We start from the raw sequence: 25,412 nt of genomic DNA, 5'->3' as shown, positions 1-25,412 counted from the left end.
TAGAACTCATTATCTTGAGCATCACTCACTCTATGTACGCATATACAAGGACATGCAAGTATCTTCAAGGAAAAGAGGCCATTTGGCCCATTGCAATTTTGCTTAATTCATGCCCCCATTACCCTAATCCATAGATTTCCTTATATTCTATGTACTACCCCCATTCTCAAATGATTAACTTAATTTTCTTAACATCTACATTCCTTTAACATCAATCGCAGGATATTTGGTCAGGATTATGACACACAGTGTCATAATAATAACCATTGCTTTCATGTCATGATGTGCGTAGAACGACCGAGGCAGTTTCATTGGCTAAGGCATACAGTCCTGCACAGGTTTCCACTCCGACGCAAGATACCTGAATGGTTTATTACCCCAGTAAGCTGGTACTCATCTTGACAACCTCAGAAGGATGACAGTTTGAGTCAACCCACCTGGTGATATTTCAATGGCATGCCAGGGGCTCAAACTCAAGACCCTGAGATCTCAAGCCAGCCACCTTAACCGCTTAGCCAACACCAGGCTTGTTGACACACAGTGGCCTCCTCTTTTTGAGACAATGGAATGGACAGCCGGTTCTATGTTCCCATTCAAAGATTTGTGTACTCCAAGATACAGGCCCTCTGCTGGCACACTTGGTTTTGTTCCATTGAGGATTGAAAATGGTGAGACCTTGATAGCTAAATGGTGAGAAATATACCATTTAAGCTTTCCTGCCACCCCTGTAGTCACCAAACAATCATGTGTTGTAACAGGCAGAAGGTTATCAGAAGCATTACAGATCAAGTCGTACATGGTCAGGTACAGACCTACAAAAGTACTCCACATACAACAGCTTGTGATTGCAGTGAACAAGCTATGAACCACTATCCAGGCCCTTCGTCACACACGATCATGTAACTTGCAGTCATGGAACTCTGCCAAACAGGGGGCGGCATGGGATTTTATTTGGTAGTTTTATGTACTTGCCCAAAATTTGTACTTTAAAATGTTCACAAAGCATTCAAGAATGTGGAGTCAAGGTTTTGTTGATGTGATGATCGATTCTCGGCTTATCAAAATAATTGTATTCTATTATAGAATACAATTATCACAAATGTCTCTGGTAAAGGGATTTGCAAGTTTTTGCTTTATTAGATGCTGTGCTGTGTTATTGTGAATCCAGGTGCCTGAATATTGTGATAGACCAAGTTTATAACAATGCGTCTGTAAAAACTGATACTTTTCAACATGTACTGTAAAAATGCTTTGTCCAAAATGGATGATTCCAGTTCATAATCTGAGCTGTTGCAAAACACCTTTAATCTTTATTTAACACTAGCAGGGGTACCCGGCATTGCTGGGTGGGTGGGGGGGGGATTGAGAATTTACGACGAAAAGGAAATGAGGACAAAAACATATTTCTTTCAAAACTTGAATTTTTCTAAAAACAAAGCATAACACACACATACACAACACACGAACACTAAAAATGAAATAACTACATCAAAGAGTGTCTTTGTAAACAATGTTCCTGGTCTTGTTTTCTGGTACAAAGTGGTGTAAATGTTTTTCAATGCCAACACGAGAGCATCCAACATAAAGCTACCCATGAGAAAAGTAAGGAGTTGTCAATTTTAGTCCTACCACCTGTAAAGATTGTCTATGAACCTTGTTAACAAACATTGCAAAGCTGAGTTGGAGAGGGAATTGAAGTCTCTTAAATTCAAAGGCTGTGCAAGTTGGGATGATAGGTATCCGAGGTGGAAAGACATCTTCACTTTTGAAATTGCTCTCGAAAGGAAACATCTCGACAAAGCAACGAAATTCTAACACAAGTCTCAAAGTTTTGAACCTCACGGGGAGGGAAATGTGAGGTGGACAAAGTGAGAAACTCATATGTTGATGGAGGGGGTTGGGGTTTGGGGGGGAGAGAGGTCACATCGAGGCCACACCTACAAACCACCAGAATAAATAAATAACTAATTAATTTGGAATTTAATTTAGCGATATCTTCATGAACCATGATCATTAAAAAATCAAGTAGCCCATGTTCAACAATAGGTCCAAGTCGGTCTATGTGTCAACTATGGTGGCAATTGGCCCTGTAGTATGGCCATGATTGGCGCTTCACACACACAGACAGACAGAAACACAGAAAATGACTTTTATTTATAAGATTATATTTTATAGTACAGAACCTCCTTAAAATTCCCAGCTTTCCTTCCTGAAAGTGCCTGTAGTGTCCATCTTCTGTAGCCCGTGTGCCCGGCCCCATCCCTCTCCCTTACACAGATGTCCTAATGTCTCTGTTCTCTACTGTTTGGTGCTTCCCTCTCCCACCCATCTTGTCTCCTGGTCCCCTTGTTATATGTTCTGTGTGTTAGCTTTTATACGAGCCTCGACCAAAGTATACAATTTATTTATTTTTTTAACCGAGTATGTTATGCATTTGAAAGAAATATCAGCTGGCCTGGCTTCTTGAAGAGCAGTTGATGGTGTAAGTTTAACCCTGATTCAGAATATTTTCAGAATTATTATATTTCTCAATCAGTCAGTCAATAATGTAGTTTCTGTCCAGGAGGTTGACTGTTGTGGCCTTCCAGCCTTTTCTGTTGAAACAATATAGATGGAATTAACACAACATTAATCAAGGTATGCTAACTGTCATATGAAGCAGGGATAAGCTGACATTTTGGGCATTAACCCTTCGTCAGAGTTTACCGAAGTTAGCATACTTCAGTCAACGTTTTGTTGATTGTTTTATGTGATTGTTTTCATCCATTGTTTTATCTCTCTGCCGATGCAGATAGACATTAGTCTTCAAGAGCAAGTCGAGTTATTCATTCGACTCACAAGACTAGTTATTCATGCAAACTTTGTTGTTAATGTATGTACATATCATCCATGAATGTCATCGAGATCCTTGTATTCTTTCCTTTCACTTTTCCTCCCAACAATACCTCCTGAAAACAAAGTATGTTCATTTTCCTATCTTGATAGTTTATACTTGACTTCTCTTCCCATCAGCAATACTGTACTGTACTCTACACCTCAATGTTAGTCTTTCTCTCTGTCCACAATATTCTTAGCATTCTGTACAAACACTTCCAACATGTCCAACCTTTCCTTTTTTCATCTCTTTGTTCAATGTTCACGTTATCTTGGCTTAAAAGAAAAATTGTATAATGTCATTTCCATGTCATTTACACTCGAGGTTATTATCGGCTTATGATTCACAAAAAGACAATTATCCGCTTCACCCCTCTGTAACGTGAACAAATATTAACTCATTGTATTATTTGATTCAATATCCGACATCTTACAATGCTTCGGTTCAACGTCTGTGTGCTTGTTTTGGTGCTCAAATAAGACTTTTACAATTGATGAGTACCCATCCCATCCTATCCCATCCCATCCCATCCCATCCTCTGTACAGAGTGTCGGTGCTGCCTAAGCAGTCTCCTGGGCTATTGGGCACAATCCTCGACTGGTCACCATTCCAACACAGGATACTTGAATGGCTCAATTATCCCAGCAAGCTGGTACACATTTTGCTGACCTCAGAAGGATGATAGGCTGAGTCAACCCCACCTGGTATTAATTCAACAGCCAAGCAGAATTCAAACTCAAGACCCAACAATCCCAAGCCCACCACCCTAACCATTAAGCCAACACCAGGCATATGAGTAGTTATCTAATATATAAAGCTGAGTTTGTGTCTGTGGGCTTGTCTGTCTGGCTGTGGGTCATAAGTGCCATCCATTCTTCAGGCCATGCCCTACAGCCATCCAGAAATCACCCCCATCTTTTGCCCTCCATGTAGCTCAGATTGTTTTAAAGGCCTCATGTATATTTGAAGAATGAACAACACATCTTCTGTCATGAAATGAAGATACCGTTTTGAGGAAAAAAAGTAACATTTTGATTACAACTCAAACGAGGTAATGCATGTCTTGTCCACAGTGATCGCGGCGGCTATCTAATATATACCGCCCAATGAAGGTATATATTATCCGCTTCACCCCTGTGGTCACACTGAGTTAATGGTCACACACTGCATTCTCATATTATGCAGAGGAAAGAAGATAGTGATATTTCATTTAAAAAAAAGAAATAAACTTTGTGGGACATCAAACGCAGTTGCTTTCTGTCTGCGAGACAGTGACGTGTCGCTTACCAGAATGTGCAATGACTTATAAGTAAAAATATCCCCCGTGTTTGCTTCCGTGCAAAGTATGAAAAAAGACGTCCTTACACATGACGTCATCATGTAGCGATGTCTGCAATAGTAGGAATGCACTAATAATTGGAGCCTTTTTTATAACACACGAATACTCATTGAAAAATGATATGATGGAGGATAGAAAGATTATTTGCTGATTCCTGTGAGAGGGAGAAGAAGAAGAATAGTAGGAAATATCATACAACTATGGCAGTTTCGTGCGAGGTGTCTCACTGTCGCCTAATCTATATATTACTAAAACTCTACATTCCTTTAACATCAACTCGCAGGATATTTGGTCAGGGTGTTGACACACAGTGTAATAATTATAACCATTCCTTTCATGTCATGATGCGCGTAGAATGACCGAGGCAGTTTCATTGGCTAAGGCATACAGTCCTGCACAGGTTTCCACTCCGACGCAAGATACCTGAATGGCTTATTACCCCAGTAAGCTGGTACTCATCTTGACAACCTCAGAAGGATGACAGTTTGAGTCAACCCACCTGGTGTTATTTCAATGACATGCCAGGGGCTCAAACTCAAGACCCTGAGATCTCAAGCCAGCCATAATGTAATAATAATAATTTTCTTTTTCTATGTTTTGTTAGCACATTAGACACTGATGGTGGGTGGTGCGTTGCCGGGCAACGTTGGGTACCCCTGCTTGTAACCTTTCAAAAGCAAACCAAAAATGACATGTCAGTGTAATAACGTTTGCAATGGACATGAAATGTGACAAAACAAGAAAAGAAGATATTGTGATATAAATTGGCCTGAAATATCAGTAGAGTAGATTCATTTATTAATTTGTTCACTACAATTGATCTCAGCAGTTTGTCTCACTTTAATAGTTTGGGTATATTGCTTGGGGGAGGGGGGTGGAGGGAGGAAGTAAGTCAATGTGATCCATGGAGATGCATGAACAGAGGTTTTTTTTTTTTTTTTTTTTTTTTTTTTTGTATACCTTGGTCGAGGCTCGTATGAGAGCTAACACACAACTCACAGCAAGGAGGCATGAGACAAGAGGGGCGGGAGTGGAAAGGACAAAACATTGGGGAACAGACACAGGTGAACTGTGGAAGGGAGAGGGATGGGGATGGGACGGGGAACATGTCGAGGGGAAGATGGACATTAAAGGGACTTTCAGGAAGGAAAGCAGGAGAATTGAAGGAAGTGGGCTTGGGTGGATTATCGGGGGTAGAAAAGATCGAGGATTTGGATGGGGGAAGATAAGAGGTGGTGGTGAACAGCTGTTTTGAAAGCCTGAAGGGAAGAATGGGAAAGAATAGAGTGAGGAAGTTTATTCCAAAGGCGGGAAAAAAGAGGAATGAAAGAGTGAAGATGAGCAGTGATTCGTGATTTTGGTAGTTTTACCAGAAGGGGGTTGTTGGCGGACCTTGAGCGCCCTGTGGAAATGTGGTTGGGACAAATCGCAGAGAGAGCAGGGGGGCAAGGCTGGAGAGGAGTCGGTAGAAGACAGAAAGACCACCGACCAACCTGCGGTGATTGAGTGAGAGGCCCAAAGACTCAGCTTCATTGCGGGAGATGCCAATGATCTTAAAAGCCCTGGTTTCGACAGCGTGAAGTCGAGAAAGGTGGGAGGCAGGAGCATCAGCCCAGAGGGGAGAGCAGTACTCCATCAGGCTACGGACAAAAGCTTTGTAAGTGGTCAGGAGCTCAAGAGGGCCGAGGAAGGACTTTGCACGACGGAGGATTCCCAGTCGGCGACTGGCTTTTGAGGCAAGGTTGGAAATGTGACTTTCCCAGGAAAGGTCATGGCAGATAGTGAGACCCAGAAGCTTGAAAGAAAAGACTTCTTCCAGAGGATTGTTGAGAAAGTGGATGGGGGGGTTTTGTAAACGGTCCTTTCGAAGAGACATAGTGAGAGTGTGAGATTTGTCTGGATTGAAAGACATGTTCCACGTGTTGGACCAGTTTGTGATTTTATCCAGATCTGCAGTGAGCGAAGAAGCTGCTGCTTGCCGGTCTGAGGGATGACAGATGGTACGGCAGAGGGTTGAGTCATCGGCAAAGAGAAATAGAGGATTTTCCAGAGAGTCCGAGGTGGGCAGATATCATTAATTAAACAAAGAATATCCAATGAATGCCCTTTTATCTAAGGGGTTATTTTATGTATCATATTCCAGAGGAAAATTTAAACTTGGTTGAGGAAATATCAGGCAAGTTGCCACCGTGACTGCCTGTCTTCCTGTCAAGCTTCAACGGAGAGTTGACTGGCTTTTGCTGGATGTGAATAATAAAATGCTGCAAGTGGTAGAACATCACAAGATAATCAAAATGTGTTTGATGCTCTTTATCTAACTTAATGATAAACTCGAAGATCATTATGGTTTGAGCATCTTTCTACAAGCAGAAAGGACAGATGCCATTCCAATGCTCTCCAGGCAAAAATGCTACAGTTAGAACTATAGTATGTGAGAGTACTCTCATATACGATAGTTGGTAACACGTCCTACTACAAGTAGCCTGCAGAGAATTACGACAAGAAATGAATGCTATTTTTCCATGGGCATCATCATCAGATTTGGCCACTGAGAAGTAAACTGAGTTATCCAACATGATAAGTTCTGAGAAAGAGGGTTTCAAAGTTCAGTTTCTCATTGAAAATCACATTCATCTGCCCATGAACAAGGATCAGTGTTGGCTTCAAGCATTTTGTTGAAAACCATCGTGCACACCAAAGGTGTATATATATATATATATATATATATATATATATATATATATATATATATATATATATATATATATATATATATATATATGCTGAAAGATTATTTTGGTGCATTGAACTCTATTGTAACACTCGCATTGCTTTTCAAATATTGCGGCATACTCATTTATCGAGGCTTTGAATGAGCCCTTAGTTATTCGACAAAATACTGACCGATTCATCTTTGCCGGTATATTACCCAAGAATCACCCTCGGTTCACCTCGCAGCCACGTATGTGTAGCATATGGGACTTGCAAGCAAATAACTTAAATTGCTCATGATAGATATTGTGTAAATATGTTATGAGATCACATCACATTTGCTTACACCACCACTTGCATAAACAACCAGTCTTGTTGATCAAGCTTCACTCTTCATCATCTTTGTTGCTAAAGGAATGAACAATATCGGAATTGGGCTCAACCGGTCCCTGGTTCGAGCATGCGTGGAAGCCGGGAGCTTCACTACTCCGTTGATAAGCTTAGTTCTGCCGATTAGATGAACAGTATACCCATTTGTTCTTTCTGATCAGTAAGTAATTGCAAAATGTCAGTGTGTACATTTCTGTACTTATGAGTCCCAATCATGTTTAGATCTCCTTTTATGTTGTATGATGAGGCAACAGTTGGACACTGGTCCTGCCTGGACTGGCCATTGTTCTGCTCTGCTGAATCAAATCTCGTTTTTAATTCATCGTTCTCGCTATCTTCCTCAAATTTTCATTTCTTTTCTCTCCTCCTATCCTCATCCCTCGCTCAACTATATCCCTCTTGCTTCTCCCGATTACATTCGAAATACTATGCTTGCATTACAGAATAATGTTTATGGGCCGAGGGGGTATCAAAATTGGCTTATGACAGCTTTTTCAATCCTTAATCACACTTTCTTTCCCACTCCACTCCCACATTCACTTATTTTCCTTCTCACAATCCAAACAGCATGCCACACTCAATGTGACAACACATTTAAACATGTGATACTGGTTTGAATGAGGGTGAGTAAGACAGTTTAGTATCGTCGTCCACTTGTCGACCATCAAGAAAAAGAAGCCAATTCGGTGAATTTGAAACTTGATGTAAAAAAAAAAAAAATCGGACTTACAATGCAGGAAATTGTGAGATAATATTAGGATAATTGGCGTCTCCTGCGATGAAGCTGAGTCTTTGGGTCTTTCACTCGATCACCACACAAATGGTAGGTGGTCTTTCTGTCTTCTACCATCTCCTCTCCAACCTTGCCCCCCACTGCTCTGTCTGTGATCTGTCCCCCCATATTTCCACATGGCGCTCAAGGTCTGCCAGCATCCCCATTCTGGTGAAACTACCAAAATCAAGGATCACTGCTCACCTTCACTCTTTCATTCTTCTTTTCACCCACCTCTGGAACAAAATCCCACTCTTCCCTCCAAGTCTTCAAAACAGCCGTTCATCACAATCTCTTATCTTCCCTCATCCAAAACCATGATCTGTTCTATCCCCGCTAATCCACCCCAAACCCACCTCCTTTAAATTCCCTGCTTTCCTTCTTGAAAGTCCATGTACTGTCCATCTTGTTTACCTCGTGTACCCCACCCCATCCCTCTCCCTTCCACAGATCTCCTCATGTCTCTGTTCCCCACCGTTTTGTGCTTCCCTCTCCCGCCCCTCTTATCGCCAGCTCCCTTTGTTATATGTTCTGTGTGTTTACGCTTATACGATCCTCGACAATGAACACACAAAAAAAAAAAAAACGATGATATACTCCATGCATTTGAAACTTGCGTGTAAAATTTGTCTGATTAATGCCAGCACATGTTCATTCCGCTGGTTAACACCTCGTGGATGTGCTAATCATCCATGAATAATCAGGCAGGATTCACACACACTGTATGAATTTCCCTCACTGGTATAGTCAGCTTTATAAGCAACAAACATACCATGAATGCCAACAATAAACACTACCCTTACATACAACTACCTTTATCAAACTTCATATGGTCATTAATTTTCTCCTCTCTTTACCAGCATTCAAAACTCTTACCCCCTTCCGATCCTGCTACTCTTACTTGCAATTTTAAAAATATTATTCGATTTACCGCTCACCCTTGTTATTTTCCTCTCCATATATTTGATGAATAATGCTCTCAAAGTAAAAACAAGAAGCAAAAGCATCTCAGTTCACCCAAAATGGTTTTGTTTCATGCATCAAGATCCTCCTACAAACAATAGCATTATATATGCGCAGGCACGGCAGAGTACGATAGCAAAAAATCAAACTTCCAATGATAAATTGGTTTGACAAGAGCCTTTTTCTACCTCGGGAATATTTCAAAGTAGAAAATGCAAATTCTTGCCAACATTATTGCCCAAAGCAAATGCACGATGGTGTGCGCTCGAGCAGAGGGATGTTCAACACTAGAACTTTGGCAAGACGGAGCATGAAATCAGACTCCGTGGCATAATGGTTCGAGACGATCACTGCTCTGAGTCTGAACCCCGGTCGAGCCACACCAAAGACGTTCAAAGTGGTATGTGCTGCTTCCTTGCTCGATGTTCAGCATTTAAAAAGCATAGTATACGGACGTACAAACATCGGTTGGCAACCTTTGCTTGGACTTGATGGGCCAACTGGCTTTCTCCTGTGTTGACCTTCCTTGTAAGGGAAATCATTAAACAAACATTTGGTCTTCCCTTTCATTGCTGTTCAGGATGTATTATCCACCACTCCCTCCCCCTTTCCCAACCCCACTACCCAGCCTTTATACCAACACTCATTCTTTCAATTCACTAGAAACGGGCAATACCTTCCATAGCTCTCAACAGGACTAAATCCAGCAGCAAAGCTCCAAAAGCAAATGTGCATCAGAACGTGGTCATCTGTAAAGGGGTATGTCGAGCAAAGGCAAATATTTTTCTTTCTTTCTTCTGTTTAAAATTTAAATAACAGCATCATTCCAAGTTCAGATTTGTAAGATATATAAAAGAAAATATAAATTTAATACAAACACAACATAGATGTCGTTATAAGATTTGAAGAGTATATATATATATATATATTCATATATATGATAATGCATCATGTACTCAATAATTATACACATCACTTTAAAAAAGGACTTAAGGTCACGTTACCTCCTGAGCTACCAAGCTGGAAATGCGAACCTTCCCAGGCAATGGAGCTTTGGCTACTCCAGACTTCTTGCACTGTTCGTCATCCATCGGGAACCAAAAGTCGTAATCAAGACAGCTTTTTTCCAAAACAGATTTCTAATTCCCAACAAATACAGCAGCCTCAATGTCTCCAGACCGTGTCATTATGTCGGACTACTGACAATGATCCAACGAGACGAAATTATATAATTTTTCGATCTGTCCTTCTGCACAATATGCTCTCGTGCCTCGAGATTCAGCCGCATGTGTTCTCGCAGCTCTCAGTCAAAGCTTCCGAACAGCATTCGCTTCCAGCTCCTCCCTCCGAGCCATCCGGATCGGCAATCTACTGCCTATCCATTATTTTGACTTTTTGTTCTTTTTACATATTGTCCTTACATACGATCATTAACCACATGCACTACACGTACATTAAAATTTTAAGGCTACGGGCACGCACAGGCACAGTCACATGGGTAGATACAGACACAGACTACTGAAGTGAAATTATAACACTGAAAGGCATAATTATTAATCTTTTGTAACTATAATGACAAAAAAGTTTCACAGACTCTTAGGTGTTATTTATTTGTTCACAAAAGCCTGAGTGTGAGCCAAATGTCACATTGATACCAATCAGGTTAATTAAACTGAACAATTTGTGAATAACATTGCAATCTACGCAATGTGAAGTGACATTTTATGAGTAAATGAAAAAGGATGAATAAATGAGACTAATTATGCGATGACTGACGGAGGGCTTCATTTTGCAGGTTAGATGGTTCACATATGCCTGGTGGGAAGAAATTAAAAAAACAGGACTCTTGTTTTATTGTCTTTACGTGGCCGAACCTTTCCCGACACATTTTCCACTGACATACGCAATGCATCATTTTCGCTGTAGCACAATGGAAAACATGCAGCTATTCAATGGTAAAATTTTGATATTCCTGGCATGTCATGCTTCTTAGAGAAAAGTTTAGCCACGTTAATATGCTTATGGCTGGCTTGCCTGCTGATATCTCAATTCGACCTCAATTACGTTACTTTGCAGCCACTCCGTCCAATTGCCATGCCTTTATTTGTTGGATTTGCCATGCCAAGTGGAGGAGTACCCTTTTCTTTGGAGGCAAACAAAAGCACTAGGTATACAAAGTACAGAACAATGAAAGTTTCACTTGCCAAGTGGATAAAGGGAATGATTAATAATTCAATCGACAACAGCATGCACATGGCAAATAGCCATGATGTTGTCTACGTGCAATACCCCTCGGTTTAACCGTGTACAACCTGTCCTTAAAAATGTCATTTGAAATCCACGCCCGTAATTTAATGAGCCAACACACTGAACATGGGAGCAGATTAAGTTATCAACTTTTACGAGCAACGATACGAACGTGGCAACAAGCATGTATTTGTAAATGGAATGATGTAGTACTTACTGGTGAAAAGATCATAACAAAAAAACGAATTGTCCACCTGAGGCCCAACGATGAGCCATAATGGTTGAATTAACAACATACAATGAGCTGAGATTGAGTGCAAGAGTACGTTGTGAGTTCGAAAGGAAGAGCCCGCAGAGGAAATGTATTAAAGGGAGATGACAGAGAGTTAAATAAAGAACTGCTTTGTTGTTATGAAATGAAAGAAATTCTTATGTGCAAGTAATATCCTGATGTACACCAAGCCAAAGTTATAATTGCTTTCAAAAATTGCCTGAAACTGAAATAACTTCATCAGAAAGAGTTGAGCTGGCAAGCTGTACCGTGTGGTCTCAAATGTCCAGCAAAGAGATATTCCACACTCTCCACCATTAAAAAAAAATACCTAACACGTATAATTGATAATGTAGTTGTTGAAGGATTGTTCCAGCATTCATTCCAAGTGCCTTTGTGACACGAGGGATGTTCAGAACACCTGATTGCAGCTTTCCAGATCACATATTTGCCTCATGCAAAAATCGTTCAGTAATGCAACTCGTGTACCCTCAGGTTTTTTAGAGGTGACACAACGAATTCTGAACAAATACGAAACAGTCTTTCTGAGACGACAGCTTTTGGATCATCCAAAAACCACGATGATTACATTCTTTAATTAGAATGGCACTCGGCGGAGCGCATACCTCCACCATGCAATGCCTAATCCAGTGGAGCATATCGAGCCCACTAACTTTTTGAGATATCGTGCTATGTATCGTTTTTAGCCCTATCTCTCAATGGCGAAGAATCACTTTGAAAATTAAACAATTCTCGTTTCCTGATCCGGATTCGGATCTTCACCAAAATCTAATCAGTTCGTTTTGACACACACCCAACCTGTCCACCAAATTTCATCCGGATCTGTCAACAACGTTTTGAGATATCCTGTACACAAACAGACAGGCAAACAGAGAGAAAGGGGTGAAAACATAACCTCCTTCCACCTTCGGTGGCGGAGGTAATATTCCACATGACAATTCTAAGTCTGTCTGAAAATGATAAGAATCAAACCACCAGACACCTCCAAGCAGGGTCTTCCATAAGCCATATTGTAAGGCTCTATAACATGAATAGAGGAACTGTTTATGATCTCAGAAGACATTATCAAACTACTGGATCAATATGAGATATGCAAAGAAGTGGACGTCCAACGACAACGGCTCCCACTCAAGATGGATACAATCACATGACCAATCTATGCATTCGGTTTCAAACTGATCAGAGTACTGCAAACACATTCTTTGGACCTCACAGGATAAGTATCAACATCTTCTTGAAGTATCTCTGTGATGCAGGGATCCATGATCATCGTCCTGTTCAACGTTCAAGGCTAGCACCGAGACACATTCAATCACATTTGCAGTGTTCACATCAGCATGTCCGATGGACACAGAGGCCATGGGTCAGTGTTATGTTCAATGATTAATCCAGGTTTCTCCTTGAATGGCATGATGGCAATGCATGGGTCTATAGAAGATGCAATGAGCAATATGCCCCAGTCAGTGTCCAGGAAGCAAACTTTGGATGTCTAAGTGTCATGAGGTGGGGTGGTGTTGCTGAAATCTATCGCACCAACTTCTTCCATCCATATCCATGGCAAATCGATACATATATTAATGAGATCTTATAGAAACATGTGTTATCTACTCTCAACAACATGGTCCAAGAATCATCTTTATGCACAATAACGCTCCTGCTCACAGAGCCATTCAAATAAGGAACGCTCTTGTCAATGCCAATGTTAATGTCATGACACCCTGGCCTACCATCTTGCCACATTTAATTGATCTTCACATTCGAACCTTTCCAAGACAGTCACAAGCCCTCGATGAGTTGGAACAAGAACTGATTAAGGCATGGAATGCCATTCCCCAGGGTCAGATTTGAGTGCTCATACGGTTAGTGTGGTGACCGTGCAATACAGTGATTGCTGCCAGAGCTGGGAATACCCAGTTTGAGATTGTTACTTCCACATTGGATACTTTTCACAATGAAATGGACATGTAATTATTCAGCATTTATCTCTGGCAGAGGAATTTAACGTCATCTGTTTCTCATAATGTCACGTAAATAAATCGCATCAACAACAATCACGCGAATGTACTATCCATCGTTTTATAGCAGTGTGTGTACTATCCATTGTTGTTTTTCCTTGAGCCTCGATAAAATAATTCCAGCTGTGCAATCCAAAATGGTCCACACTGAGGAGCCCATGGCAGAGTCGATGACGAAGAAGGTCCATGAGCCAAAAACGAATCCATGGATAGATTCCTCTCCTAAGCAATGCGCTGGCATTCCTGAAAAAGGTTGGCTGACTGATATTGCAGGTAGCAGTGCAGCAGCTCGCACATGGCTTGTTTTGAGTTGTGGTTCTGTGTCTTACACAGACTGTTACTATGACGAACAGATGGAACTACATCGTGTGTGTGTGTGTGTGTGTGTGTGTGTGTGTGTGTGTGTGTGTGTGTGTGTGTGTGTGTGTGTGTGTGTGTGTGTGTGTCTCAAAAAGCTGTGGACAGATTATGATTAAACAAGGTGGATAAGTTGGGCAGGTAGCACGAACAAGCCAATGAGATTTTGATTCAGGTCTGGATGCAGATCCAGCCTATCAATGGGATACAAAACGTAAACTGTTGAGCCTGGTGGAGGTATGCGCTCTACCGAGTGCCGTTCTAGTTTTACATGAATTACAAAGACATGGACAAACATTTGGTACATGAGATTTGAAGCTGGGATACCCTGCATCATGAGCCAGAGATTTAGATGGGAACATTAACAAGCCAACCTATCAGTCAGAATGAAGTCATCGTCTTGCTTGTGAAGGCTCGTTTCGATTACAACCCATCGGCCACATGGCTGCTTTGCATATACAACATTTCCAGACAATGTAATCTGTGTGAAGGGTGAGAATCCAATACTTATGTTGAACGAATTGTTGTCCTGTCATTGGAAGTAAAGGAATTAATCTTACCATGGAGCACTAAACAAGATGTGCATGCATACAAGCAAATGCTCAAAATGACAAGGGGTTTTTACACTGAGGGGTGTCATTCTGCCACAAAACAACTTGCACTCATTACTGTTCACAGCACAAGAAACTCGTCACCATGTACAATCCTCTATACAGAGTGTCATTTTGGCTGAGGCTGGTTCTTGCCGAGGGTTACAATCTTGGATGGGTCGCCACTCCGACGAAGGATACCCGACTGTATGCAGCAATTTGAAATTTGGTCAAGGCCAGGTGTGGGAGCATGCGACGGAGCAGTGTGTTGCTGTATCCACTTTCTGCTGGTACTCGAGGGGCCTCCGTCCAGCCACCCCCCAGGCAGATGCCTGGCCCATCCCCATCTCCTTGAGATGCCGATCAACCTGCTGCAACCAGGAGGCACGTGGTCGGCCCACTGGCCTCCTCCACTCACAAGACTCCCTCGCTGAGAGAATCTGGTGAGCATGATCAGCATCATGAAAATGAGCCACATGTCCATACAGCCGCAGCTGATGCTCACGGAAGATGCAGGTAACAAATCCCATTGGAGTCTCTCTCAGCAACCGCTCGTTGGACACAAAGTCTGACCAGCAATAGCCAATAATTCTCTGAAGAGACCTCATCACAAAGGTATTAAGTCTCCGTCTCAGATCCCTGGTCACAGTCCAAGTCTCACATCCATAGAGTAAGACTGGAAGCACCAAGAACCTGAAGACTCGGACTTTTGTCCTCCTGCACAGGTACCGGCAGTGCCACGCCCCATGATCCAGTGAATCCATGACTCACTAGGTCTGACCCAGACATCCATTGAACTCTGGCTCACAGCCAGCAGAGACATGAATATCACTGCCAAGGAAGGCGATTCTCTCCGTGACCTCAACATCCTCACCACAAACAGATACAGACAAGACAGCAGCATCCAAGATGTCATTGAAAGCCGGGATCTTAGTTTTGACCCAGGAAACCCGTAATCCCAGTAGCCGTAAATATAACAAGTTGTACTTTACGTCTGAGATAAAAGTGTACCTATATGAAATGTTGAATTTGTCAGGTGAACACCAAATCTTCCTGTTTAATGACTTGCAAATTCATCCAGTACAAACTCACTATCAGGTATCGACCATGCTGCTTGGATGTCTCACAAACTCGTGGATTTATCAACGAAGGAGCAGTCGCCCACAAGCTGATCCAGCAGTGCAAACGTGAATCGAGTGAGCCCAGGCTCGCTGGCACAGTACACAGGCTCTCTGTTTCTAACCGATAAAGGAACGACATCGGGATAAAAAGCCTTGACAACTTAAAATGCCTATCACTGTCACCGTAAACGTCCTTACGTTTTCAGAAAAGTAAGCTTCTTGTAGCAAGCAAGCACTTATACCAACATAGACAAAAAAACAAAGCTCGGGAGATTCATTCCAGAGTGGATATGATCAATCAACAGTGTCGTATTGAAGAAAGCATGACGTGCAAACAGGCGAATAACAAGGGGGTGAAAAAACATCCATAAGTGGTTGAGTATGTACAATAAGCCTGCTGTTAACTTGGTGGTTTGGGTGGCTGGCTTGGGATCTTAGGGTCCTGAATTTGAGCCTTGTTGGCTGCTGAATTGACACCAGGTGGGGTTGACTCAGCCTGTCATCCTTCTGAGGTCGGTGAAACGAGTACCAGTGCACTGGTATTGGGACACAGCATCAGTGGCGGAGTCGTGCCCCAACAAGATGATAGCTTCCCAGCAGCCAAGCTGCCGTATGCAATAAGAAGAAGTACATCCTATTTAACTTAAGGATAACGTATCAGTTGTGTTCCAGAGATGGTTTTTATACGTCCAGGAAATCAAAATTTTAATTGACTCAGAAAATATTGTCCTTATAACCTCTTCAGTGCTAATTATACTGCAGCAAACTGCCTACTGCGGTAAAATAAAGGTATATTCTCCACCTTAGCCTTGCTGTGCTTGAGAATAGTGTGCTATGTTGGCCTTTTACTGGGTGAGTCGAAAGGTTTCCTCTTCCCCCAATCATGAATTGAGGGGAAATCGTTGTGGCGGTGAAACGATCGGTGCAGATGTTTCTTTTTTTCATTTCGAGATCAAGGCTCATGGAAGAGCACTATGTTTTTTTTGTTGGTTTTTTTTTGTATACCTTGTCGAGGCTCGTATGAGAGCTAACACACAACACACAGCAAGGGGGGGCATGAGACAAGAGGGGCGGGAGTGAGAAGGACAAAGCAGTGGGGAACAGAGATATTAGGAGATCTGTGGAAGGGAGAGCAATGGGGTGGGGAACATGTGGTGAAGAAGATGGATATTACAGGAACTTTCAGGAAGGAAAGCAGGGAATTTGAAGGAGGTGAGTTTGGGATGGATTAACGGGGATAGAAAAGATCGAGGATTTTGATGGGGGACGATAAGAGGTGGAAGTGAACGGCTGTTTTGAAGACTTGGAGGGAAGAGTGGGATTTTGTTCCAGAGGTGGGTAAAAAGAGGAATGAAAGAGTGAAGGGGAGCAGTGATTCGTGAGTTAGGTAGTTTTACCAGAAGGGGGTTGTTGGCGGACCTTGAGCACCCTGTGGAAATATGGTGGGGACAAATCGCATTCACAGCAGAGGGGGGGGGGCGAAATGGGAGGGGATTCGGTAGAAGACAGAAAGACCACCGACCTGCCTGCAGTGAGAAAGTGAGAGGCCCAAAGACTCAGCCTCATCGCGGGAGATGCCAATGATCCGAAATGCCTTGGTTTCCACAACGTGAAGCTGAGAAAGGTGAGAGGCAAGAGCACCAGCCCATAGGGGAGAACAGTACTCCATTAGGCTGTGGACGAAAGCTTTGTATGTGGTCAGGAGCTCAGGTGGGCTGAGGAAGGACTTTGCACGACGGAAGATTCCCAGTCGGCGACTGGCTTTGGAGGCCAGGTTGGAAATGTGGCTTTCCCAGGAAAGATCATGGCAGATAGTGAGACCCAGAAGCTTGAAAGAAAGGACTTCCTCCAGAGGATTGTTAAGAAAGTGGATGGGGGGTTTTCTAAACGGTCCTTTCGGAGAGACATAGTGAGAGTGTGAGATTTGTCCGGATTGAAAGACATGTTCTACGTGTTGGACCAGTTTGTGGTTTTACCCAGATCTGCAGTGAGCGAAGAAGCTGCTGCTTGCTGGTCTGAGAGATGGCAGATGGTACGGCAGAGGGTGGAGTCATCAGCAAAGAGATAAAGAGGATTTTCCAGAGAGTCGGAGAGATCATTGATGAAAACCAGAAAAAGAACAGGGCCTAGAACGCTACCTTGAGGAACTCCAGCCTGGACAGGGAGAAGGGATGAAAGAACTCCATTTAGGGCCACACATTGACTGTGACAGGAGAGGAAGTCTGCGAGCCATGAGTGGAGATGGCCTTGGATACCATAGGAAGAGAGTTTGGTGAACAGGACACGGTGCCAGACAGTGTCAAAAGCACGCGATATGTCGAGGGATATGACTGATTTAATGTCGGGCATTGAGGACCTCCATCCATTGTTGGGAGAGGAGAAGCAGCATATCCAGGGTAGAGTGACCTGGTCTGAAACCAAACTGATGATCGGAAATCAAGCCATTGAAGAAGAGGAAGGATTTAATGTCTGAAGTGATGATGGATTCCATAACCTTCCTAATGATTGGGAGAAGGCTGATTGGTCTGTAATTGCAGGGATCTGTTTTTGCACCTTTTTAAGCAGGGTGGTAATGTTTGCTGATTTCCAAGCAGATGGCAGATGACCTTGAGCAAATGAGAGGGCAAATAGAACAGAGAGAGGGTGAGCAAGAGCAGAGGAGCAAATTTTAGGACATGTGGGCTGATGCCGTCTGGACCGGTTGCAGAATCTGAGTCGAGGTTTGACAGCAAGCTCTCCACCTTGTCAGGAGAAAAGGACACAGAGTCCAGGGACAGTTGGGTGCGACTGGGTAAGGTGCGTACAGAAAGTGATGGGTTTTGGACACAAGATTTCGATGCAAAAATTTCGAGAGAGTTTGGGCATTCAAACTTTTCACGTGCGGTATCAGCAGTGCGGCCATTTGAGTTAATGGAGGGGATGGAGGGGAAACATACCCCAGAAACAGATTTGATTAGATGCCACGAGGATTTGGAGGAGGGAGAGAGGTTTGAGAGTTCAGACTTGAAATAAGAAAGATGTTGTTTTCTGACTCTCCTGGCGGTAGATACACACTTGTTCCAAGCTTTGTGGAAGGAACTGAGATTACGATCAGTTGGGTTTGCTTTCCATGAGGCAAAGGAAAGTTGTATGTTTCGAGCCAATGCAACACATCTCCCCAGTGGTGGCGGAGTTTTCCAATGGATTTCAACAGAAGCTGATTATTTTTCACCCTGAAACCAAATGAAAAAGGAAGAAATTCTGAACTCCCCCTCATAGGTATATCATGTAGTTTAGTTACCCTCGCCAAAGGAGAGGGTATTACATTTGGGTCCGTTTGTTACTTGGAAATTTCTTTTCTTTGACAAGTATTATATGTTGATCGCCTCCCTTTGTTTGTGTGTGTGTGTGTGTGTGTGTGTGTGTGTGTGTGTGTGTGTGTGTGTGTGTGTGTGTGTGTGTGTGTGTGTGTGTGTGTGTGTGTGTGTCTGTCCGCTCATCTCCAGACCAAACCGTTCAACTGATCGTCCTGAAATTTTCAAACATTAATGTCACCAACCCTGTGACGGTCTCGCATTGAAGTTTCGTAAAATTTGGTCGATCGAAAAGGTCTTCATAGGCCAATAGGCCAATTTGATTCAAATTTTTTTAATCCTCAATTTTTATACAATTTACTTGAAATTTGAACAGGGCTTGCATATCAGGTCACCGAGTTCAACAACCTATTAATTTTGAGGTAAACATAGGCCAAAAGGCCAATTTGGGACAAATTTTAAAAATTCTCAATTTTCATCCAAATGATTTGAAATTTGAAAAGGTTTTACACATCATGTCACTGAATTGAACCACCTATTATTTTTGTGATCACCATATGAAAAAGGTCAACATCGACCAAAAGGTCAGCATTAGCCAAATTTCTAAAATCATTGATTTTAATCCAATTACTTTGAAATTTGAAGAGCATTTTCATGTCAGGTTGCTGAATTCAACTACCAATTAATTTTTGGACCTAATTTTAAAAAGTGGTAGATAGGGCCAAAAACGAAATATATCACTATGTGTCAAAAAGTTGTGGACGAGTTATGACAAAACAAGGTGGATGAGTTGAATCGGTGACAAGAACATGTGGATTGGATTTTGGTTCAGATCCAGCCCATCAGTGGGCTACAAAACGTGAACTGTTCCACCTGGCAGAGGTATGTGCTCTACCGAGTGCCATTCTACTTTGTGCTGTTTTGCCAAGATGTCGCTCTCCGAGTGATTTTTCATTTGTTTGTTTGTCTGTGTGTTTGCTTGTTTGTTTGTTTATCTGCACAGAACTTTTCTGTTTTTCTCTGGAACTCATTGTCGGATTGAAACAAAATTTTCACCATACGTGCGAATACTCAGGTACAATCACTAGTCATAATTGTGACGTCATACATCACGTGGCATGGCAGCCATGCTGGAAAAATGGAAAAACTTTGGACCTCTGTATCTCTGAAACCACACCAAGGAAAAAATTGAAACTTGGCAAATGGCAAGTACTCCTCATGGGGAAAAAGGGTGATATTTTTGATGACATCATAGGTCCCTTCGTTGTGACGTCATAATTGCATATGTAGAACACCACATCCGATCAGTATGAAAACTTTTGGGGGTCATCTTGGGATAAAATGGTCCACAGAAAAAAATTTCATTACGTCATCGGTCACATAATTCGGCAGCCATATTGTTTATGAAAAAAAAACCTTCAAAAATCTTCTTCTCTGAAGTGGCTGAACAAATCGAGGTGAAACTTTACACGTATGACCGCCTGTCCTTGAGGAACATAAGGTTCACACATATGATATCATCTGTCACATGGTGGGCAGCCATATTGGATTTACCCTAAAACCTACAAAAATTCACCACCAAAAAGAAGTCCTGGTGAGGTTCGACAATCTCTGATTGCCCTTTTTTTTGTATCGGATGCATTTGTGCACGTAAAGAGCAATTAAGGGGTTAAGTTATTCCGTATAATAACTATAACTTCAAACTGATGTAGTTCTGGAACACCATCCTTCAGATGAGATGTCGGCCAGCTATTTTGACTGCAATCATAATTAAACCCATGGTTCTTTTATGAAAACACAGATTTTGTCTGATAACATGATCACAACACACCCTGCAATGAATCAAGTGTCACCTGGATGCTGTAAAGTGGAACAGAATGTAAATTTCAAGTTACTGGTGGTGAAGTAAAATTTATGTAAATGTTGTATAAATGTCATTCAGCATTCTTTATGCTGTGAAGCATTCATGCAGTGAAACATTTGAACAAGGTAAATTAACTAAGTTGATGGGATAGAACCGAGTTCCATTGTAAATAACTTCAATAACAAACGAATAGTCGGAACAAAAAATTCATTTTTCCTATTTCCTCCATTGGCAAAGTTTAACATCATTTTATCTGTTAAAACTTGTCGTTTACTGTAGTATTTAAAATTACAATAGAACCTTCACCATTTCAACAACCTTGCAGGTAATAATGTGGACATGCACAGGAATGATGGACTGCGGAATTCTCTGACTTCCCCAAGTTATTACTTCCATGCACAACGAATTATCGGATCGAGACGCAATAATCCAAGAAATGTAAACATTGTTAATTTTCAATATACAAATACAGTATACATAATGAGTATAATTTTTTTTTTCTTATTTGCAATCAAAATGAAGGGAAAATCATTCAGCCAATCATGCCCCTTTAAATATATATATATATATATATATATATATATATATATATATATATATATATATATATATATATATATATATATTTGTACACAACCTGTGGCTGATTGGCTTCAATGCCTTGTGTTACCATCCATCCATCCATCCATCCATTGGAACCATACTCTGTGCAGAACGTTGGTGCTGCCAAAGCAGTCTCCTTGGCAATTGGGCACAATCCTGGGTGGGTCGCCACTCCGACACAGTATTCCAGCAATCTGGCACTCATTTTGCCAAACTCAGAATGATGACAAGCAGAGTCAACCCCGCCTGGTATTAATTCAACATCCGAATGGGATTTGAACTCAAGATCCTCAGATCCCAAGCCCACCACCCGAACCATTAAACCAACACCAGGCATAAATGTATATTGAAAGTCTCAAAAAATTGCAGAGAGGGCAAAGGCCATGCGGCATTGCCGATTGAGGGGTTAAGAATTTTGTCTACCAAAGTCACAATTTTTTTTAATGAAAAACATCGACTCAAACTACGGATCTTCATTTTGTGAATATAATCCTTCATTGCCTCGTTGTGCGTTTTCATTTCTAATAGATTTATCACCGCTGACATTTCCATCGATATTATTGAAACTCGTGATATATGACAACAATTAAATATTCATAAAACAGATGTCGTGAAAATTTGAAAAAAATATCAGTCGTTATTTGGCAAAAGAAACGGATCCCCTCAACTAAAAACCAGTAAATCTACTCCCAATTTAAAGGAAGGACATGGAATCAATCATTGCACCTGACAATGTTTTTATTCTTGTCAAACATACATAAATGACATCTGATGTCGTGGCTAACCCTCTCCTCCTCTTTGTAGATGCTTCCACTTTATACTGCAGTGTAACTCATTCCAACGATGACACGGTTGCAGCAGCTTCCCTCTCCGCTGTCCTGCAGGCAAGGATCACATGCTGGTCTGACAACTTAAATGCGTTATTCAATCCGGGATAATCTTATACCCTCAGCCTGTTTCTCCGGAAGGATCGTCTCATAAAACCAATTAAATATTTCCACAAACAAACATGGGAAGATGTTTCGTATCTTGAGCTTTTTGGTCTCACCATCAGTCATGATCTTTCCTGGGTAGACTATATGCATCAAAGTTGGCCTCCAATACCAGCCACAGACCAGGTACCTTCCATCATGCCAGATCCTTACTTCGTTAATCGAAACATCGAATGACCTACGAGACATTTGCCCATGGCTTGATGGAATAGTGCTCTGCTCTATGAGCAAGTGGCTCCGCTTCTCACCTTCATCGAATGGATTTTATGAATCCCAAACCTTCAAAACCATTGGCATCTCCCACAAAGAAGCAGAAGCACAAAGGCCTGCTGCTCTCCCATCACTGACTGGTTGGTGGCCTCTGTTTATTTCACGGCCTTTATTCTGTTCTTGTTCCCACTGCTCTTTCAAACCTCCTTCTATCCCCACTTGCTAAATGATGCACACGTTGTTCTCATAACCATCTCCCTATTAAATGGCTAAAATCCAGACTTGCCGCTTCATCAGGGAGTAAGAAGGAAAGGGAAGAACCATTCCTTTCTTCCTCTGTCATTCTGTTTGTGGAACTGAATTCCTGAGGTGGTGCAAATCATTCTCCATGCAGAACTTCAAGGTGGCAGTTCATGCATGACCATCGCATGTCATTCTCTATTTCTACCTATGATCCTTTCTGCCATCATAAACCTTCCCTGATCCAAGCTCTCTAACTCTTACTCACTATGTTCCTCCTTTCTCCTCTCTTATCGTCCATCATCCATTTATTATCTTGCTTGTTATGTCCACGTGTTGTCTCACTGTCTGCGCATTACCTTTTTCACATGAGCCTTCTTTATTTTCCATCTGCCTCATCTTTATGTACTTATTTTATTACCCTGCGTAGGTGAAGCGAAATGGGGGTTCAGCAATTGGTTCACTTTGTCTGTCAGTCTGTCTACAAATGTCAGTGGATGATTGGGCAACGACTTGATTTCAAGTGAATGTGATATTTTGAACATGAATCGGAACACGAACCTGCTGTTTAGCAGTACTTTGGCTCTGAGTAGAGCAAATTGTACGGAATCTCATCCCAATCGCGTACGTGCGGACGAGTGAGGTTTTTTTTTTAGTCTGTCTGCCTGTCTAGCAGTCAAACAAAAGTGAAAATCATTCCAAACAGGAAACTTACTGTTTACAGGGATGTTTTAAAGGACACAAACAACAGGCATGACAAACTTATGTAATGTGTTAAATAATGTGGTGTACAAGATGCAGCATCAACATCTGTAAACTTTAAGAAAAAGTTTTTTTCTACAACCTTTAAAATATTTATTTGTTTCAATTGAATGATATACTTGAATACTGAACGAAGTCTCGTTACCCGCCACCCCTCCCCCAATCATCATCGACGCTGGTATGTTTCATTTATATGTTCATGTTAATGTTAATCGTAATGTTAATGTTGATATTAATGTTAAGCTTAATTAACAAATTTATGTAAGCATTTTCTCTTATTGGTATGAGACTGTGATCCCTGTGAGAATAAAATGGCAGACCAAAGTAACTATTTGGTTGAAGAATGTGCAGTAATGAGTGTGTGTGTGTGTGTGTGTGTGTGTGTGTGTGTGTGTGTGTGTGTGTGTGTGTGTGTGTGTGTGTGTGTGTGTGTGTGTGTGTGTGCGCGTGTTTCCAAACGACCTCCGCAGGAAAGACTGGTTGATAATTATCAAAACAACTGATTCATCGTCCACATTTATACCTCCTGTGTGTTCATTATATTAATTTACCAAGTTCTTCGAAGGGGATAACAGGACTTTGTAAAAACCCTGTGGAACACAAATCGTCTTCTTGGCACTTTCAAAAACCTTCCATTTAGCAGGTCTTGGGCAAAATATATTAGAGCATTTTACGTCATCTCAACCAATCAAATTTTCCGCTCTCAGACCCCGCTCATATCCTTTTTCGATGAATTCTCGAGTTAACTTCGCCACTGAAGGTGAAGGAGGTCATATTATCACTGAAGGTCATTTTTATCACCCCTTTCTATCTGTTTGCCTGTTTGTTTGTGTACAGGATATCTCAAAAAGTTGTGGATGTATCCGGATTAAATTTTGTGGACATGTTCAAAGTGCGACAAGAACGAACTGATTAGATTTTGGTGAAGATCCGAATCCGGATCTGGATACGAGAATTATTTAATTTTAAAGTGATCCTTCACCATTGAGAGATTTGGCCAAAACGATATAGTACTGTCTATTGTGTATAGCATGATATTTCAAAAATGTATTGGGCCCAATATGTTCTCATGGATCAGGCATTACATGGCGGAGATATGCGCTCGACCGAGTGCCCTTCCAGTTTTTATTATAATTGACCTTAATCAAAATGCTATGTTGAATGGAAAGAGATAGAAGGAAAGCGAAGAAGAGAGGACACTATTGAAATGCATAGTTTTTGTTCTTTCATGTTTGATGCTCTTGGCAGAGCGTCGGTTCTGCTGAAGGAGTTTCTTGGCAAGTGTCACAATCCTGGATGAGTCACCAAGTGACATAGAACAGGAATTTTGAATTTTCCTCAAGTGCCGGCAACAACTCGACTACTCTTCATGGAGGACACTGTGGAATTTTAATGTCCAACAACTATTTCTGACAGAAGGGACGCACGTTTAACGTGCATCTGAAGAACGGCACACATATTGATGCGTCGCCCTGGCTGCAAAATGCCAGGATGACAGTTTCTAGCAGGGCTGAGGTTCAAACCGAGGCTAAATAACATAGAAGTGAGTGTATGTACCTATAGGCCATCCTGCTATCCCCTTTTTGTTCTGGAAAGGATAATTAAGAAGACCCTCTCATGGACAGGCCCTTGCTGCTTACTGTGGTTGGCAGCGAGTGTCCCAGAAGCAGCAGGGAAAAGAGAGTGGTATCATCTATATATGAGAAAATTGCATAGCCACCCTTCATGTTGCCCAGATAGCTGAGATGCCAGAGCACTGGTATGGTTTTTCCAGA

General features: G+C 41.7%; 1 protein-coding gene and 1 long non-coding RNA gene across 5 annotated transcripts in view; one reads left to right on the top strand and one right to left on the bottom strand.

Moving 5' to 3' along the window:
• LOC147029638 (voltage-gated inwardly rectifying potassium channel KCNH7-like) overlaps positions 1 to 25,412 on the bottom strand; it is a 415,871-nt gene that overhangs the window by 111,604 nt on the left and 278,855 nt on the right. The gene's annotated exons all lie outside the window — the stretch shown is intronic.
• LOC147029640 (uncharacterized) overlaps positions 9,717 to 25,412 on the top strand; it is a 48,442-nt gene continuing 32,746 nt past the window's right edge. Inside the window, exon 1 of the long non-coding RNA XR_015055995.1 lies at positions 9,717 to 9,810. This is a non-coding gene — a long non-coding RNA (uncharacterized LOC147029640). The remainder of the gene's footprint in view (positions 9,811 to 25,412) is intronic.

The sequence above is a fragment of the Eptatretus burgeri genome, chromosome 3 (genome assembly GCF_056783735.1).
Source record: "Eptatretus burgeri isolate ZD-2024b chromosome 3, Ebu_testis_v1, whole genome shotgun sequence".
Lineage (NCBI taxonomy): Eukaryota > Metazoa > Chordata > Myxini > Myxiniformes > Myxinidae > Eptatretus > Eptatretus burgeri.
This window is presented reverse-complemented; position numbering and strand designations above follow the sequence as displayed.